The sequence below is a fragment of the Haematobia irritans genome, chromosome 1 (genome assembly GCF_050003625.1).
Source record: "Haematobia irritans isolate KBUSLIRL chromosome 1, ASM5000362v1, whole genome shotgun sequence".
Lineage (NCBI taxonomy): Eukaryota > Metazoa > Arthropoda > Insecta > Diptera > Muscidae > Haematobia > Haematobia irritans.
This window is the reverse complement of record NC_134397.1, coordinates 83,925,221-83,946,634: the sequence shown is the minus strand read 5'-3', so window position 1 is coordinate 83,946,634 and position 21,414 is coordinate 83,925,221. Positions and strand designations below refer to the sequence as shown.

Genomic DNA, 21,414 nt, shown 5'->3' with positions numbered 1-21,414 from the left:
CAAATATTTATAACTTAGCCGATTTGTATACAATTTTTTACACTTCTACAAAATCTCTAGAATTGAAATTTAAATCGGCTAAAGCCTTGGGATGAAACAAAATGTTAGTAAAAAAATAGGGGAAATATAGAGCTAGAGCAATTTTAATGCAGTTGTACAAAAGAGCATTTATGAGTTTTTGCACTGAAAAAAATATTGACCTAATATGGAAGATTATACAACCTAAACTTTAGGAATCGAAATGTACCCAAAGTTAAGGACAGAATTTTTTAACATAATGACATTTTAATTAAATGAAAGTTTACAATCCTTGCTTCAAATTTTTTTTTCATTAAATTTGGGACACACATCTTGAAATCTTCTGTCTCTCTGCTGAAGTTGCAGATCTTTCAAGTAAGGCAAATTTTCCGTAAAATAAAGAAAAACATTTTTAATTTAAAGAAATCGTCCTTGACTCAACTGACATATTGCATTTTTAAATTTAAGATAAAATCGCTTCAAATATAGGCTAAGACTTATTTGAAGGATTTGCATCTTTGGTTTAAAGTTTTTTTAAGATTAAGAAAACTGTTTTTACTTTGAAGTACTTGTCATAATTTGGATTTTAAATTGGAATTTGTTTGTACATAAATACCTTTATTAATATATCGCAAAAAGAGGATAAAAATTCAATGAATGAGATCTGTATCTAATTTTAATTTTATTTATCCCAGATTTAAAGCCAGGGAGGTCCGTCAAAGATGTCTTTATTTTAAAGAATCCGCATCTTTGGCTCGGAATCAATACCAAAATCCTTACGGGAAGGTCAAAATCTTTGGATCCAAGTAAACTCTTTTTTTAAGTGTGGACGATACATATGCATTCGAGATATAGGACAGTTTGAGTAATATTTACAATTTTTGCTACTTGGCAGTGGTGATTTTACAAGGATATTGGTTAAATCTCGCCAATATATGTGGTCAATTGTGGGTTGTGATATATCTTTTGGCCAAGTCGGGCGATATTTCGGAGGCTTATTTAAAACTCAACTGTTCTATGGAATGTCTGGCTGGTAGGAAATGACTATGGGGAAATCATCACATAATTTTGTGCAAAATGTGGATATTTTGGCCACATTAGTATAAACCGGAAGAACAAATATATAGAAGCTCTATCTCAAGCTGATCCAAATTAGATCAAACATTCTACCCTATTTTCCCAACTCTGGCGTACATATATACGGGATCTATATCTAAATCTGAACCGATTTAAATGGTAAAATTTGGCACCCTTAACGATATTATTAAACGTACTCCTTGTGCGAAATTTGAAGCAAATCATGGCAAAACTCTGGTTTGTTAGGCCAATCGGACGAAAGGAACTACATCTAAATCTCAACCGATTTGGCTGCATATTTTACGAGATCCCTATATCGACTCAGAATATAATTCTAAGACGATCGGTATACTAAACGACGGGTCTCCGACTTTTTCTTCTTGGCGTTACATACAAATGCACAGACTTATTAAACCCTGTACAACAGTAGTGTTGAATGATATAAAAATTAGCGATACCTGTAAAAATTCGAGATCGAAAAGGTTAAAATATATAAAGATCGACTCAGAATGACCACTTGAGTCGATCTAGCCCTTAGTATCCATCCGTCTGTCTGTCCACGTATTTGTTGTTCGCAGGATTCCGGTCACAATTATTTATCGATTTTCATGAATATATCTGCAGTGAGGAGCAAACCCGAGTGCATGTTTTCACTTTTCGCAATCTTTATTAAATAGAAAATGTCTACACCAAAAAAAAGCATACTCGGTTCCAAAGATTTTGTCTTTACTTTAAAAAATGTGGTATTGATTCCGAGCCAAAGAAGCGTAGAATACAAGTAAGGATACTTTTAATACAATTCTCTTTTAAATTTAGGTTTTGTGTACTTGCTTCTAGGAAGTAAATTTAAATTTTTCGCTTTCTCAGCTTTTTTTCTTCATATGCTATTAAAGTCCTTTAAAAACGAGTTAACGGCAACTTTATTTTCCAAATTAGGACTCGACTTCCAGTAGAAATTGTGCAATGTTTGAAGTAAAAAACTTCTTTAAAATAAAGTTTTGAAAAACGTGTCCTATATTTGAACGATTTTTTGCTTTGTAGTCAAGATGCAAAAAGACAACAAATTTAAAGACAATTTCATTAAATTTAAAGAATTTTTCTGAATTATTAAAGTCAAGTTGACCTTAGCCTATAAATTTTTTCTTTCATGTTAAGATACCCATTTTTAAGTCAAATCACTTAATTATAAGGACAAATGACTTCATTGAAAAGTTTATCGACTTTTGGGCAAGAAAAATAACTTTATTTTAGAGAAATGCGTCTTCTATGCAAAGCAAAATTTGTATTCGTATTTTAAAGACATGAAATCTTTGACCTCACGACAATATTTTTTTCAGTGTAGTAAGGCCCACAATAATTGGGTCGTTGATGACTATAAGTTAAATAAATAAGTTAAATGGCCAGATTAAGCAAAAATAAACCGTTTTTTATCCAATGCAAAAGGTCATTACTGGTAACGACCTTCGAATATTACTGGTAATGACCTGGTAACGATATTGTGCAATCAAATTTCAAAAAGACGGCAAACCCAAGCATACTTACAAAATAGTAAGGAAATGGTTGTCGGAGCACAGTTCTCAAATGCTCGAAAGGCCACCACAAAGCCCCGATGTGAATCCTATTGAGAATTTAGCCAGCAGTGGAATCTTAGATGCCTTCTCATTTACACTGCAACTATAAGCGCTTCTCGAAGATCCGATGGTCATGCACGTTTCGCTTCTATAAGCAGGCAATTTTACATGCCTTAAAGAGAGCATTTTTGCACATACCCAAAATGTTGCTTCGCATGCTATTAATAATATTAAAACATATTAAAATGCGTAAAATGTATATCCCGTAGTTCTATTAGAAAAAGCTTACTTCTTTATTAATGTATTACGCAAAGGTGTATAAAAAGTTGGGTTCATGTTTTCTTAGTAAGTAAAACATTAAAATATCCCTACGTTTCTTACCTACAAAATTAGGAAAAATATAGGTAACCACGGAAAACATCAAAATTACGTTTGATTAGTCGACTTTTCGATCGTTCACTTTTTATCAAAATTTGAAAAACTATACTTTTCGAGTTTTCCACTTTTTCAAAATTTAAAAATGGAGATGATATTCAAAGTATGTATGTCGATTTTTGAACATTTTTTGTAAAACTCTATTTTGCAAATTTTCAAAATGATCAAAAGTCCATTAGTAGAATTTGTGTATTACAAAAAGTCGACTTCGACATTTCGATTAATAGAAAAGTCCATTTGAATTACTCATGGTAGAAAAATCGGGCTTTAAACTAAAATAAAGCAAACAATTTTTACCAAATTTTAAAATTCCTAATAACGTTTTATAGCGTACAAGTGAGAGAAAAAATAGCAAAAATTACAAAAGGAAAGGATTTTATACCCTGAACCACTTTGTAGATCTTCACTTTCGATTCCATCTTAAATATTTCAAATGTGTTGAGTGCTTTATATAAAGGCTTATATTCCCATATGCAAATATTTAAATCTGAACAGATTTGGAAACAAATTTTTACACTTCTATAAAATCTCTCTCCCGGCTCATGTTCTGGAACGGAACAGAAAGTAAAAAGCGAGAGAGTGAAGAGGAAAGTTGGACGGGGCCGATAATATTATACCCTACACTACCCCTACTAAATTAGTAAACCTACCTATTTGGGGGTATTATTTAAATAAGTTTGTGAAATAAATCTGGATCGCATACGATTTGGCAGATGCCTCTCACTTTTTCCCATATCTGTACACGCAAAAAAATAATTCTTTCCTCCCAAACGAAATTTTAGACAAACAAAGTTCGTTTCTCATTTGCTTTTCGCTGTAAGGAAGTGTATTTGGGAGAAAGTATATACTTTTTGTGATAAACGTTTATACTTTTCCAGGATGTAAAAACAATTTCATAAGGACAAACTCAAAAAAGAAAAAAAAACATTGTTTTCTTGCTAATTGCATTTTCCCTCACATCTTTCTCACATCCACGAGGTTTTTTAGTTCTTAACACCTTTTCCTGTAATACCAACAATGTAGAAGAAATTATACGATTTTATAAATTTTTAAAATTTTTTTACCTTTCGCCTGGACGGAGAATCGAACCGCGGACCATGCACTTTGTAAGCCAACACACTAACCACTGAGCTATGTACCTGTTATGGTCATCAATAGATAAATATCCATATAAGTTATATTTATATAGCATAGCTTGCGGCGCCCACGAACCGAATAAACAAAGTTTATTTAACAGAAACAAACATTTAGTTTGGCACCGTGGTGCAGTGGTTGCTACGTCCGACTTGCATGCCAAGGGCCGTGGGTTCGATCCCTGCTTCGACCAAAGTTTTTTTTTTTTTTTTTTTTTACATATATTCCAGATATGTTCGGAAGATTCCGAAAAAATGTTCAACATTACATTGTAATATATAAAATTTTGAACTGTAAAATGTGTCTTATTAAAGACCTAAAGTCAGAAAAGAACAGTGTTTGATATAAACGAAATGGACTGTGTTGTTGTTTCAAAAATAACTTTTTTTATTGAAAAAATAAAAATTTTGTAATCAAACGAATTTTTTTGGTGATAAAAGTTTAAAATTTTCGAAGCAATTCAAAAAACTCTAACAAAAGAAAAACGTTTTCGGTACACGTTTTCCAAACGTTTTTTTCTTTGCGTGTATATAAGAAAATTAAGGGTTACATGTTTGCGGGAACTATATCTAAATCTTAACTGATTTCTTCCAACATCAAAAGGGTCTCTCTCTGACCAAATTGGATTAAAACTGCGACCTAGAATTTGATTACAAAAATGTGTTCACAGGCAGTCGGACATGGCCGGATCGAATCTGGGGCCGGCCCTGAGCAGTATTGCCAAATAAACCATGTGTCTATCTTGTCTCAATCTGGGTGTTAGTAACTTATGCAGTAACTAATAATAATCCCCTCAACAGAGCGATTAAGAGTATAAAAGAGATACAATGCAAAAATATTGTTGTGAGACCAAAGATTTCTCTCATATAAAGTTTTTTCTTATCCAAAAGTCGATAAATTTGTCAATGAAATCGTTTTGTTATAATTAAGTGGTTCGACTTTAAAATGGACATCTTTACACTAAACAAACTTTTGTTTGACCAAGGCCAACTATGGTGAGCCATCGTGGTGCAATGGTTAGCATGCCCGCCTTGCATACACAAGGTCGTGGGTTCGATTCCTGCTTCGACTGAACACCAAAAAGTTTTTCAGCGGTGGATTATCCCACCTAAGTAATGCTGGTGACATTTCTGAGGGTTTCAAAGCTTATCTAAATGGTTTCACTGCAATGTGGAACGCCGTTCGGACTCGACTATAAAAAGGAGGTCCCTTGTCATTGAGCTTAACATGGAATCGGGCAGCACTCAGTGATAAGGGAGAAGTTCACCAATGTGGTATCACAATGGACTGAATAGTCTAAGTGAGCCTGATACATCGGGCTGCCACCTAACCTAAGGCCAACTAGTTTTAATAATTCAGAAAAATTTATGAAATCGCCTCTTAATTTGTTGACTTTTTGTATTTTGATTAGAAAGCAAAATAAGTTCAAATATAAGATATGTGTTTCAAAACTTTATTTTAAAGACGGGTTTTACTTGAAACATGGCATAATTTCTACTTGAATTCGAGTCTGAACTTAGAAAGAAGAGTTGTCGTTAACACATTTAAAGGACTTTTTAGTGTCAAGTACCCAAAATTCAAATTTAAAAGAGAATCATGTTTTGAACGTATCCTTACTTGAATTCTCAGCGTCTGAATCAATACCAAAATCATAAAATTGTTGGAACCGGGCAAGCATTTTCTCTGTATAGAATGTAGATCCTCTCAATAAGACAATAATTTGAATAGAAACAAACCCCATGACAAAGTTCTTAAAAATACTTTAAGTAAGAGTCCATCACATGTAAACTTGCATGCTAAGAGTAGTCATTATATCATGACTAATCGTAGAATACAAGTATGATGTTGTCTTCGTCTCTTCAAATTACTCTCAGTAAAATCTCATCACATGTAAACTTGCTTTCTCACAGCAGGCATAATATCATGACTACTACAAGAATGCAAGGGTGTTGTAGTTTGTTCTAAAAATAGATATTAGCTTATGTGGAGGTTTTAGCATCAACTTATTATAACAGGCGATGGATGAGTGAGTAGAACACAGGACTAGCAAGAATGAGACGCAGGTTCGAAACCGGCGGCGGCGAAAATCAAGTAAGTAAAAAAAATAAAATATAGCATTTTCACTTCAAATGAAATCTTTTACATTTCAAATTAAACCTTTTTCAATTCAAATGAAACCTTTTTCAAATCAAATAAAACCTTTTTCAAATGAAACATTTTACAAATCAAATGAAACCTTTTTCATTATTCGAATTCATATATAGATCATTGATGGTTGGTGTATAAGTAATGTGTACATGAAGGAAACAAATGACATGGCTAAACAATTTGTACTTTAAGACTGAAAAAAGAAGACCAACAAAAAAAAAACGTAGTAAAAAAACGCAATGATAATGTTCTTTGATATTTCAATATTTTAGATTTGATTAACAAAAAAACAAATAAGGAAAATCATAAAAAATATTAACGCCTTCTAATTGTATCTTTACGTAAAGGAGTTTTAGATAACGCTGAAAAATATTTGATCGCAAATTCCACGTCTGCCGAGAAATGGATCAGTACACTTTTTAAATTTTTTTTTTAAATTTCCATTATTTTTTGTCCTTACTCTGTTTTATATCTTGTAAAATTCAGAACATTTTAATTTATTGCGAAAACATAGTAAAACAAAGAATTTTTATGTATCGTAATGTGAAAATTAAGTCCATCTCTAGAAAAGGATTTTAGGAAAAACTTCCGAATTTTTAGCTGGGATATGAAAAATTTCAAAAAAAAAGTTCGGATTTGGATATAGGTTCCGTATACAAAAAAAATATTTTGACTTATAATGTCACCAAATCCTTAGTTTACAACTGACATCAAAGAATTTTTTGTTTTATTTTTTAAATTTCGTTTGAAAAATGACAATAGTTACTATAACTCATTATGGATTTTCGATTGGATGAAATTTCCCAGAGAATATTAGACATCGATTAGTAATAGTGACTTAAATTTAATTAAAAATCCTAATAAATTCTTGAATGACATTTACCATAACATACCTATATTCAATTAAAAACGAGCTTAATTTTAAGAGGACGTGCAATCCTAAATTAAGACTTGGATAATCAATCATTTTAGCATTAGTTGGGTGTACAAAAAAGAAAGTAACACATAGAGGTTAGGTGGCAGCCCGATGTATCAGGCTCACTTAGACTATTCAGTCCATTGTGATACCACATTGGTGAACTTCTCTCTCATCACTGAGTGCTGCCCGATTCCATGTTAAGTTCAATGACAAGGGACCTCCGTTTTATAGCCGAGTCCGAACGGCGTTCCACATTTCAGTGAAACCACTTAGAGAAGCTTTGAAAACCTCAGACATGTCACCAGCATTACTGAGGTGGGATAATCCACCGCTAAAAAGCTTTTTGGTGTTCGGTCGAAGCAGGAATCGAACCCACGACCTTGTGTATGCAAGGCGGGCATGCTAACCATTGCACCACGGTGGCTCCCACATAAATCTTCAACGAAATAATTCTTCACGATATAACAATTCCTTTGAAAATAATTTTGCGGGCTAATTATAAATTCATTCATTAAAAAGAATTCCTTTGGTTTTAGAGATTCTTTTGATTTGAAAAAAGTTTCATTGGGTTTGAAAAAGGTTTCACTTGATTTGGAAAAATGTTTCGTTTGATTTGAAAAAGGTTTCATTTGATTTGAAAAAGGTTTCATTTGAAGTGAAAATGCTATATAATGGTAGGAATGTTTAATTAAAGTAAGCTACATAAGAAAAATTATATGAAATATAAAAAATATAGAAGTATGTTTTTATTTTTTTGTCTGAGCACATTCCAAAATGACACTTTTGTATGTCATATAAAATGCCTGCATTTGCAGGGGTTTTCCATACCTGTCATATGAGGCATTATAATAGCGGTTTCATTTGATTAGAAAAAGGTTTCATTTGAAGTGAAAATGCTATATAATGGTAGGAATGTTTAATTAAAGTAAGATACATGAGAAAAATTATATGAAATATAAAAAATAAAAATAAATGACACTTTTGTATGTCATATAAAATGCCTACATTTGCAGGGGGTTTTCCATACCTGTCATATGAGGCATTATAATAGCGCTCTTTTTGCGGTATATTTTTCCGCCCTACTATGAGAACCAATTACACGCCGAGTAAATCTGAAAGCGAGTACATACACAGAAAATAATATTATAATTTTTGAGCTAACAATAAATTGTTGTTACAGAAAATTTTTAAGTTCAACAAAAATTTTGTTGATATAACAAAATGTATGTTGATATAACAAAATTGGTTGCTAAAGTGACTAAAATCGTAATTGTATTTACAAATGACATTGTTAGCTCAAATTTAAACATAATTTTAATTGTATTGACAATCAAATTAATTGATATTTTTTGTGTGTATGTGCTTTGCATGCCCACTGCATGTGTAGGGAGGCATTATAAAACGCCTGCTGTACGCCTATTTCCGCTGCTGGGTATGGTCTCCGGTTAAAAGGCGCTTGAGATTACACCAAAAAATAGCGTCGAGATCTACATAGAAAAAAATTCACGAAAATTTGTCCAATTTAAATCTTAATTGGGTATTAAAAAATATTCAATTAAAAATTTAATTATTTCAACAAATTTTTTTAATTGAAATAAAAATCAATCACACAAATTAATAGTATCAATTAATTTTTTAATTGGATCAATTAATTTTTTAATTGACTGTCAATTAATTTTTAATTGATACTATCATTTTCGTGATTGAAGACATTTGAATTAAAAAATTAATTGGATACCAAAAGAAATAACAAAAAACTTAGTAGAAGTAAAACTGGATTCAGGCTTACTTTTATTTTATTTTGATAAATGCAATAGTATAGGTATATAATTTATCTGAATATACAGTTTTGTTTATCAGGAAATAAAGTACAAATGGTTACGTTAGGTATAGTGGCTCACTTAGACTATTCAGCAATTCAACTTAATTACGAAATATTGAAGAATGAAGAAACTAATACATACAAAAACCTATCTCAAGCTTGAATAATTATTTTCTTTTTAATTATGTTATTTTCTCAAGGAGAAATGGCTTAACGACTCAAATGTGACCAGCGTTGCTACAATTAATTTTTATTTTGGGCCAACATTTTTCCAAAATTGGACCAAAAATTCGTACCAGCGGATCATTTTTCCAAACTAATTGATACCAATTAAAACTTACAATTTTTCCAAAATTTTACTTCGTTAGAAAATTTTGTCAAATTTTTATTTTCATTTCTATAGAAAATTTTGTTAAAATTTTATTTCGGTAGAAAATTTTGTCAAAATTTTATTTCTATAGAAAAATGTTGTCAACATTTTATTTCTATAGAAAATTCTATCAAAATTTTATTTCTATAGAAAATTTTGTCACTACTTCTATAGAAAATGTCGTCAAGAGTTTATTTTTATAGAAAATTTTGACAAAATTTTATTTCTGTAGAAAATTTTATTTCTATAGAAAACTTTGTTAAAATTTTCTTCATTAAGATGAGTACTAAGTTCGAGTTTAGTCGCTAATGTAAATACTAAATCAGTAAGAAAAGGCATAAAATTATACATATTTCTTGCAAGTTTTATTATAACTTGATGGGGAATAGCCCAAAGCAAATTTTCACAAAGTTTAAAATGGATTATTAAAGGATTATTTAGCGGCTAAACACGAACGTTCTATAGACAATCTTGTCAAAATTTTATTTCTATAGCAAATTTTGTCAAAATTTTATTTGTATAGAAAATTTTGCCAAAATTTTATTTGTATAGAAAATTTTGTCAAAATTTTATTTCTATAGAAAATTTTGTCAATATTTTATTTCTATAGAAAATTTGCAAAAATTTTTTGAAATTTTATTTCTGAAAATGTTGGTAAAATTTTATTTCTATAGAAAATATTGGTAAAATTTTATTTCTATAAAAATTTGTGTCAAAATTTTATTTCGACAGAAAATTTTGTCAAAAATTTATTTCTATAGAAAATTTTGAAAAAATACCGACTTGACGAAAATGGACCAAAATCAATCAAATTCCATTTGGTCCGACCATCGGACCAAATTTAAAAATTAATAATTTTTTAGGTCAACCCTGAGTGTGATGCTTTTTGGTATATAATATCGTTAGGAGGAAAGTATTAATTTTTTTGGTGAATACACTGAAAAAATATTGTATTGAGGGCAAAGATTTGATGTCCTTAAAATACGAATGCGAATTCTTCTTACCATAGAAGATGCATTTCTTTTGCCTAAAAGTCGATTAACTTTTCAATGATTTTGTTTTGTTTTACAAACAAGTTTACTTGGATCCAAAGATTTTGACTGCCTTTAAGAATTTTGGTATTGATTCCGAGCCAAAGATACGAATTCTTTAAAATAAAGACAGGGACCTATCTAAGTTTAAATCTAGAATCAATAAAATAAAAATTAGGATACAGATTTATATCGAATTTTCATTCTTGTTTTTGCGATATACAATTCACACAAAAAATGCCAGATTAAAAATCCGAATTACAACATATACTTTAAGGAAAAAGATGGTTTCTTAATTCTAAAAAGCCCTTTCAATCAAAATTGCAAAATCCTTAAAAACAAGTCTTTGCCTGGCGCGGTTTTACTATAAATTTAAAAATTCAATATATCAGTGAATTTAAAGATTTCCTTTTCATTATTTTAAGGAAAATTTTCCTTATTTCAAGGACATACAATGGAATTCAAATCAGCAAGATTCGTGCCTAAATTTAATGAACAAAATTAAAGCAAAGATTATAAACGTTATTTTAATTAAAATATCATTTTACCTGGTATACCGCTATGAAATGATCGTTTTTAGCTTTTTGAAAATAAAACACTAATTACACTAGTTTACAAAATAAATTTTTTCATGTACATTTTATGAGATGTGACTTGTTTTATTTACTTTTATCTCACTCTCTTCAAAATTTGAGTTTCGCGTACTTGATTCTAGGAAACACATTTTATTATTTTTTCAGTTTCTCTCTTCATGAGCTATCAAAGTTGTTTGAAAATGTGTAAACGACAACTTAATTTTACACATTCACGGTCGACTTGAAGTAGAAATTATGCTATGTTTCATGTAAAAAATATCATCAAAAAAAATTGAAAAATATATCCTATTTTTATACCATGTTTTGCTTTGAAATCAAGGTACCAAACATTTAAAGAAGATTTCATTGGTTTTGAAAAAAAAAAATCAGAATTAGTAAAGCCAAGTTGAGTAGTTTAACAAAGTTCTCATGCCCATTTTGAAGTCGATTCATTTAACTACAAGGACAAAACGATTTCATTAATAAGTTTATCGACTCTTGGACAAGAAAACAACTTTATGTCACAGAAATACATCTTCTATGCTAAGCAAAATTCGCATTCGTATTTTAAGGACATTAAATCTTTGACTTTACAAAATTATTTCTCCAATTAACCGATAAACCAGTGTCGGTTTTGGAAACCCTAAATAAGCTGCATATTCTCATAGGTTCTTTTAAAAGTTACCCACAACAACGCTGAGAAAACTAATCAAATTAAATTGTTCAAAACTATTTTCCCTCATTTGCAGCATTACTGTTAAATTGACAATACTTAGCTCTGTTCGCCCGTCCACTGGTCACTCAGAACAATGCTTGTCTAGGGTTTTCCCACCATCTTCTGTACTGTAATCTCATGATTCAACTACATCAATCGGCGCTTACGAGAGCGGAGAACAGTTGTTGCTTCCGAATATTTCGGCGACGTACAATGCAATCAGTAGTCGAGACTCATTGAAAGCTAAACGCTGTGTTCGCGGATCTAGCCCTTGTTGTAGATACATGTGTTCAAGAAAATAGCATTTCATTAAGTATTTCCGTATTGTTTACTTAAATCTATCAGGCATTTAGTGCACACTGGCTCAAAACAATTCGAAGGAATATGTACTTACCTTCGGGAAACTAATACCCATCGAGTAAGTAAGATAACTGGTAACTTAAGAAAAATGGTTGGTGGAAAGGTCATACTTTTCCCCAACCACTACCCAGTTCGAGAGTAATTTTGGATTTTAATATCAGTTTTGTAAATTAAGGTCGGACAGCTACATTAAATCTTTTTGCGTGACTGTGCAGTCAATTATCATAGCGCCCGTTGTTTAGAATTAAGAATTAAATCAGACAGGTGTTGATGTAGTGGGAATATACATTGCCAAGACACTTAAGTAGCCGCTGGCCATTTGAATAAATAATTAATATTATTTAATGTTAAATGGTGGTTGCCTGTGACCTGCGATTTGGCGTTCTTTTCATTGTGCCTACATTAAAACGATTGACACTAATTGATTTCAATTGTTCAATCGTCTCCCCTATCTATGATTGTGCAAGTAAAGGAATTTATAATTTAATTGCATTGTATTATACTTGCAAAAGTTACTATTGAACTTAGTTTGTGGACATTTAGAATTTATTTGAGATCCAAGCAAATTAAAAATGCGGTATATTCTCAAATCTTTGGGAAATTATTTCGAAACAAATTGTAACACACTGATTAATCGAAACATTATCCATCGCATATCACTACCCACCCCGACTTGTCTTTAGACTCAATTCACAAATCGACCTAACTTTTGGTGCCCTCATAAGAACCAACATGCTGACTAGGCAGGTCATGCGACATCGGTTGGTAATCAGATGGAGCAATATCAGGGATATATGGAGTTTTTTACGGGTTTTGCAACATGTGGACGAGCGTTATTGTCGTGCCTTTCCAAATAGTGTAAACGATTTACTTTACTGGAACCTCGGCAAATCGCTTAAGCTTCAAGTAAATTGTTGAGCCGGAAGTACTCGGGTCTTGAGTAATAACTTTGTAAAAGTCAAAATTGTGCTATTTCTCAGTAATTTATGATTCAATTTAAACAAACTTGGTTGTAAAGCTGATCCCAAGTGCTATTAACCACAAAAATACATAAATATTTGCTAAAGTTTATGAGATAACATATAACAACAAATTTAACAATTTGACCCTAATTTTGTGAAAAATATAATGTATCCCAAAAGTACTTCGATTATGAACTACGCTTTTTCCTCTTGTATATTAAAGACCATTTTCTGCTCTTTTATTTGAGGTATAATTTGTAACTATAGATAAAGTTTTAGCAATGTTATGAAGGTTTTATTTTATACAAAATATATAGATTTTTGGCCCGTTGAGAAAATTATATACTATGTTGTGGGCACGAATTTGTGGTATTTACTAATTTTAATGCAACCATGTATGCCATTGCTATATACAGATTGTTCACACACTCCAACTAGGGTTTGTGTTAGTCCATTTCAAACTCTGTCCATAGGAGAAAGTCCCAACCCCCGGCTGAAGGTCGCCCATGTGTCTATCCAGCAAAAAAAGCGTCGCCAAAACAGTGAAAATGTTTCTTTTTGGATCTGGAAGTGGTGCAAAATTGGCGCAGACGCGATGAATTTAATATGGGCTTGTCATGGGAGGGGTGTCCACCATTTCAACATCCGTTGCACTTAATTTGCATCACTTCTTTAGGTGTGATACGAATTCAGTGTTTTGGATGTGAATTAAAAAATTTTTTGATATTTTGCTAAATAAATAATTCATATATTTTTATGATTCTATGCATTTTGCACTTGTCTGAAACGTTCGACTTCAAAGATTTTTAAAAATTCGCAGTTTTTCTAGAATGGATATTGCACTTTTTTCGGCAAAATTTTAATAAATTGTAACATCTTATTAATTCTTACTCTGTTTTTAACTTATTTGAAACAAAAAAATTAAAATTATCTCTTAAAAATATGGAAAAAGTGAGTCATAAAAAATTGAATTATAAAAACTTCCTGTGTAGTTAAAATAGAGAACATCTTTGGGAGGACATTTTTGGAAGTGATTTTAAAGTTGTTCCTTTAAAATAACTTTAATTTTTTTTGTTGGGTACTTTCACGTTAGCTCACTTTGGATTCTGTCCATAGGAGAATGTCTCAAACCCCGGTCACCCAATTCACTACTTTTGCGTTAGCTCACTTTGGATTGTGTCCATAGGATAACGTCTCAAACGTCACCCATGTCACTACTTTCGCGTTAGCTCACTTTGTATTACATTCGTAGGCCGGCCATCCATTTCATTTTATCTTCGCGTTACCCCATTTCGAATTCTGTCAATAAAAGAAGGTCTCAAACCCCGGCCACGCATGTCACTACTTTCGCGTTAGCCCACTTTGGACTCTGCCCATAGGAGAAAGTCTCAAAATCCGGCCGTAGGCCGTCCATCCATTTCACTTTATCTTCGCGTTAGCCCACTTGGATTCTGTCCATAGGAGAAAGTCTCAAACCCCGGCCGCAGGCAGTCGACGCATGTCACTACTTTCGCGTTAGCCCACTTTGGAGTCTGTCCATAGGACAAAGTCTCAAACCCCGGCCAAAGGCCGGCCTTCCACTTTGCCCACTTTGGATTCTGTCTATATCCAACATTGGCATATACGTACATAATTTTCTCAACGGGCCAAAAATCAATAAACCCTTAATAACTTTACTAAGGTTTAAGCTATAGTTACATCTTAAATGAAAGGGCAGAAAATGGTTTTTGATATACAGGAAGAAAAAGTATAGGTTATAATCGAAGGACTTTTAAGTTACATACAATTTTTCCCAAAATTAGAGTCAACATTTTAAATTTGTTTTATATCTCATAAACTTTAGTAAATATTTACGTAAAGTCTTTTGTGGTTGATAGCACTTTTACACATTGAAATATAAATGGCTGAGATATAGCAAAATTTTGATTGACTCTTTAGAGATTATTTCTCAAGACCTGGGTACTTCCGGGCGAAAATTTTTACTTTGTTGGAATCAACACACCAAATTACGTAACGTACTTGAAAGTTAAGCGATTTGGTGAGGTGCCAGTAAAGTGTAGATGCTTCCGTAGCGCTAAAGAGTTGAAGTAAAATACTTTCAATTAATATCAATTAAATTAAACTAGATTTAATTACAATAAATTAATAAATAAAAATAAAATTAATCCATAGAAGTAAGTTGCTCTACCCAAGCAGGGACACAAGAAGTATCATTCGCAGTAAAAGGTGGCACACTATTTTGGTATCCGCAATCTTGACGGGACTCATAGGAAAACAGGAATTAATTAAAAAGTGGCACAACAAGAATTTAAAGAGTATGTCATTTATGGTAATTTTTAGGTAACTCCATTAGGCTTTAAATGCCAATTAACAAGAAGTAAAATGACGAAATTTTCGTTGCGGGTTCATTTTAACTGAAAATTTTTTAGCAGTTACATTTTTAACAAACACATGAGTATGCAAGCTGGGTAAACTTTACATAATGGTTTAAACGATGGTTGGCTTACCCTGCTCTAACGAAGCTTCATGAAAATGGGGGTTAGTGTCATAAGCAAAAATAGCACAAAATTGTCATCGCTTGAGAAAAGTAGCAAATTTACTCCTAAAGTGGTGCAACGGTTGCAATATACCAGACTTTGATAAGATAACCCTTATGTCCGGCTAGATTTTTATTCTGGCACATTCAAATAAAATGTGGCTATTATTTTAATAAACACATAGTTTACACAAATTTTTATACCCTCCACCATAGGATGGGGGTATATTAACTTTGTCATTCCGTTTGTTACACATCGAAATATTGTTCTATGACCCCATAAAGTATATATATTCTGGGTCGTGGTGAAATTCTGAGTCGATCTGAGCGTGTCCGTCCGTCCGTCCGTCTGTTGAAATCACGCTAACTTCCGAACGAAACAAGCTATCGACTTGGAACTTGCCACAAGTAGTTGTTATTGATGTAGGTCGGATGGTATTGCAAATGGGCGATATCGGTCCACTTTTACGTATAGCCCCCATATAAACGGACCCCCAAATTTGGCTTGCGATCGCTCTAAGAGCAGCAAATTTCATCCGATCCGGCTGAAATTTGGTACATTGTGTAAGTATATGGTCTCTAACAACCATGCTAAAATTGGTCCATATGGGTCCATAATTACATATAGCCCCCATATAAACCGATCCCCCGATTTGGTTTGCGGAGCCTCTAAGAGAACCAGATTTCATCCGATCCGGCTGAAACTTAGTACATGGTGCTAGTATATGGTCTCTAACAATCATGCAAAAATTGGTTCACATCGGTCCATAATTATATATAGCCCCCATATAAACCGATCTCCCAATTTGGCTTGCGGAGCCTCTAAGAGAAGCAAATTTCATCCGATCCGGCTGAAATTTGGTACATGGTATTGGTATATGTTCTCTAATGACCATGCAAAAATTGGTCCATATCGGTCCATAATTATATATAGCCCCCATATAAATCGATTCCCAGATTTGTCCTCCGGAGCCTCGTGGAGGAGCTAAATTCATCCGATCCGGTTGAAATTTGGAACATGGTGTTCGAATGTGGTCTCTAACAAACACGCAAGAATTGGTCCATATCGGTCCATAATTATATATACACGGATGAAAAAGACTGTTTTTCATATGTTTGGCTATAAACATTATATGTTTGGAACACAAATTTTTAAACACAATATTTTTGAGTGCAAGCATATAATGTTCATAAACTAGCAAACATGTTTGGGACATATATGTTAATATGTTAGAACATATTATGTTTGGGACATAAAATGTTTGTAAATATAATATGCTTGGATGCAAACATATATTAATTTAGAAATAGCCTATAAACATATATGTGTTTAGTAGCTTGGAGCGCTATTTAACAGGGAGCGATATTGAATTAAGTTGGTGGTTGTTGCTTGTTATTACAAAATTAACATTTTATTTTTCCTTGGGCAATTGATCAGCTACTTCTTTGATCCTTACAAACTGTGTGGTCCGCTGTTCGAATCCCCGTCCGGGAAAAGGTAAAATTAAAATAAAAAAAATCATACAATTGAATAATTTCTTCTACAATGTTTGTATTACAGAAAAAGGTGCTAAGAACTAAAAAAATCTCGTGGAAGTGAGAAAGATGTGGGGGAATATGCAATTGGGCAGAAACAAAATTTTGAGCATTCAGGTCGAAAACCTATGTTGTTGTTCATTATGATTGTAAATATATAAATAAATAAATAAAATTTTGAGCACAATATTGTTTGGGAGAATTTTTTTAAGCATATAATATTTTTGGGTGCAAAATGCTTCCAAACATATTATATGTTCACATAATAACATATTGTTTTTTGGAAGACAACATTATTGAATTTGGATGCAAAAATACAAAATGTTTGGAACTTAGACTACCCAAACATATATTGTTTAAACCAATATGCTTTCAAACATATTATATATTGGAAGAGATCAAACATATAAATGTTTGGGCAATACCCAAAAATATATATGCTTGAAGCAAAATATGTTTGGGAGTATATGTTACAGAAGCGATTTTTTGTGAGCGTGAAGCTCCGATATAAACCGTTCCCCAGATTTGATCTCCGGAGCCTCTTGGAGGAGCAAAATTCATCCGATCCGGTTTAAATTTGCAACGTGGTGTTAGTATAAGGCCGCTAATATCCATGTCAAAATTGGTCCATATCGGTCTATAGTTATATATAGCCGATCCCCAATCACACAAAAATTGCTCCATATCGGTTCATATTCATGGTTGCCACTCGAGCCAAAAATAATCTAAATTTATTTTTAAGGAAAACATTGTCAAAATTTTATTTCTATAGAACATTTTTCCCAAATTTTACTTCTATAGAAAATGTTGTCAAAATTTTATTTTGTCAAAATTTTATTTCTATAGAAACTTTAAACTTAATTATATACGTATTTAATCGGTTTTTTTAGTTTAGTATATACTACGTATGAATTTAGAAGACGGTGTTAGGAAGTTTTAAGATACCTTGCCATCGGCAAGTGTTACCGCAACCCAAGTAATTCGATTGTGGATGACAGTCTTCAGTAGAAGTTTCTACGCAATCCATGGTGGAGGGTACATAAGATTCGGCCTGGCCGAACTTACGGCCGTATATACTTGTTTTTACAATGAGATTGAACATTTATTATATTTTTGGGATGTCGTTAAAACATGGAAAATATAATAATCTTGTATTTCATTTGAACGCCATTTACGAAATTGCTCCTTCTCATAAAAGAAAATAATAATTAAAATCGCTTCTCTGACCATTTTTGGAAATTTTTCTTCTGATTTAAGTTCTTACCAATTTTGTTAAGCAATTTATTTTAAGTGAAATTACATCTAGACACATCTAGTTTGGTGAATGTTAAACCTTTCTGAGTTAACTTAGTCATTCTGTAAATGTAAATGCCAGCAGTATATGAGCACATAAGTATGTTTGTAGTAGAGGACGGAGCCGTAAACACGTACTTATCGTATATGAACATATCGGGAATAAGTGAGAAAGACGAGCTTAACAATTTCGTATTGAGTCACAATCTACCGGCTGAAACCAAACAAAATAATTGAGCAATTGATTGTAAATCAGTTTTACAACAGGTGGCTAAGGCTTTGGTTTAACACCACAACTACGCTCCCTTGTGTTGCTTAATTTTCTCTGGTTTGTGTTTGATCGTTGTGTTAATAAAAAAAATTGACTTTTCTGAAATTATGTTTTTACGCCTATGAGAAAATATTTTCTTCATTGACGATATAATTGAAAGTTCAAAACTTGGAGAGCAGTAAGTGGAATTACATAGTATGACTAAGATGATAACAGGATTATTATTATTCATATAAATTATATTTTCTTAAATTCACAATGACGTAGTAGCAGTTTGAGGGTTGAGGAGACTAAAACAAACCGATAAGATTTATATGAAAGCCAATAACAAAACAAGTAAATGCAATCTAATAAGAGTACGGATTACAATGTATGGTTTTATTTCTTAACATTCTAAATTGTAAGTTAGTCCATATGATGTCTATGTGAGATAAATAAGGCAGATTAAATACATATACATGCCTTCGATTGTTTTTAGCGGATAATTATTACCCGCCAAAACGTTTAATATTTAGCGGCTCAGTTGTCAAGCCGGTGCACAGAGGGTTGAAACCCATCAAAACTGGCGATTAATTCAAAAGATGAACTTTAACTTTAATAACCGTATTTGGTACCGGGTGAAAGAAGATAAAATTCTACATCATTACTTGCCAAAATAAAAGTTCTTAGTCGTTTACTTTATTTGCAGTGTGTCTTCAAAGTTCAATAATTATTATTATTTTTGGGCGCATTGGTTAAAAGTGAAAATTTGCATATTTCCAGTGATAATTTTTTTAATTAAGACTTCTAAAAGTGAAAATTTTATAATGGAGCCGTCTACTTCAGGTATTTGAGCATATGATAAATATTTGTTTGTTTAGATAAATGTTTTGGAAATATTGAAAAAAAAAATATTAGGAAATTGCTCCAAAAATGAGGTATTTTTGATGTTTGTATTGGATTTCAACTGAATTATCGGTGAAACTTAGTAAAACTGCTTATATTTTCTTAAAATATGAAGTTTCAGCTTATAAATTCCAAAACATATTTTTGCCTTTTTGTTGCATTTTTTGACTTATTAAAGAATTTGTAAAATAACTCCAGTCGCTATATATATGAAAAAATAAAACAAACAAAAAATCACTTTGACCTTATTAGCTTTTGTCTTTATATTCCGTTTAGTATTTGTTATTGTAGCTACTGAGTTGCAGTTTATTAGAGATGGGTACGTGAGTAATTTTAAATCACGCGCACTCACGAAAAAAAAATTAATTAATTAATTCCAAATTACTTACAAAGCTTCGTAAGCTAACTGAAGAATATCAGGAAGCCAGAAATAAGGACTTCAAAAGCTATAGGGAGCACTTTTCCCGTAAATTCAGTCGGGAAAATACAATAGAAGACGTCTTTAATAGATTTCTTCTAAGTTCAGATCCATTTATTTCGAGCAAGAGAAAGAGTTGCAAAATGAAAATGCAGCAAATGCCTTAGACTGCATTGGAGTTACTTATTCTTACCCAAAATGAAAATGATAATGGTGATGAAGATGATGAAGATGATGAAGATAATGAAGATGAAGATTATGTTAACGAATTGTATGATGATTAAGAAGAAAATTATTATTATTACGTAAATTAATTTTATAATGGTTGTGAAGTAAATGATGATTATGAATACTTTTAAAATTAATGAAATGAAGTAAATAAAAAAACCGTACAATTATATTTTTTTTACTTATTTTTTTCCTTCAATGGTTGTTTGTTTTATTTTTATACTATGTTTTTTATGAATATTGTTCAATAAGATATAATAATATTTTCTAATGTAATTTTTTTTAAATATGTGGAATTACGGAACTTGAAGAAAAAAAATCGGGTTTTAATTTAAAATTTTGGGTATATAAATACAGATTAAATATTTATTAATTTTTATTTTTTAAGAACATTTTTTTTTTCTAAAAGCACATTAAGTATACTCAAATTTTCAATTGCATTTCCTAATTTATCGTTTTTCTTTGAAAAGTTACAGCGAAAATTGTGATATAAGACCACTTTTTCCAAAATACAAAAAAGGCTATAAAAGATTAAAACAACAATTTTTAAAATTTTTGTTGTTGTTTCTAGTTATGCCTTTTCATGTATTTATGAATATCCATCAATAAAAAATAACAATATTTTAAAATTACGGCTTTCCTGAACTAATCGCCACTTTGCCTACCGCTCAACCCACTGTGCGGTGGTTAAAACCGACACAAATGTGTAAACTTCATTCCTACTTCTGGGGCTTCATTGGAAAATAGTTGTTGAGCAGCAACCTCGTAGACGAAAATATTCACTGTATACTTCATCTGACTACACGCAGAGAAGGAATATGATCACCCCAACCATGTTCCAAGAGCAACATGTTACTTTTTCACGGAAAACATGTAGCATGTTTATCGAAACCATGTTCTTTTCTCAGAAATTATGTATCTGATTTCGGAAAGCATTTTATGTTTGACGAGAAAAGAATATTCTTGCGACAAAAATACTACATGGTCGCTGTGAAAAAGTAACATGGTGCTCTTGAAACATGTTTGAGATGATCATATTCCTTCTCTGGGTGTACTCTCAACGGAAATATATATTTGAATATACAATTTTTGAATTAAAATTTTTAATGA

At 31.7% G+C, this 21,414-nt stretch overlaps 1 protein-coding gene across 3 annotated transcripts in view; it reads left to right on the top strand.

Moving 5' to 3' along the window:
* The first annotated feature begins 12,024 nt into the window (after positions 1-12,024).
* Positions 12,025-21,414, top strand: part of LOC142221307 (uncharacterized) — a 39,838-nt gene continuing 30,448 nt past the window's right edge. For 2 of the 3 annotated variants that reach the window (XM_075290987.1, XM_075290985.1), the window contains exon 1: positions 12,025-12,233. The gene's annotated coding sequence lies outside the window, so the exon portion shown is untranslated. Of the gene's footprint in view, positions 12,234-18,759; positions 18,952-21,414 lie in introns of those variants that run through there. The other variant, XM_075290986.1, reaches the window with a different exon arrangement.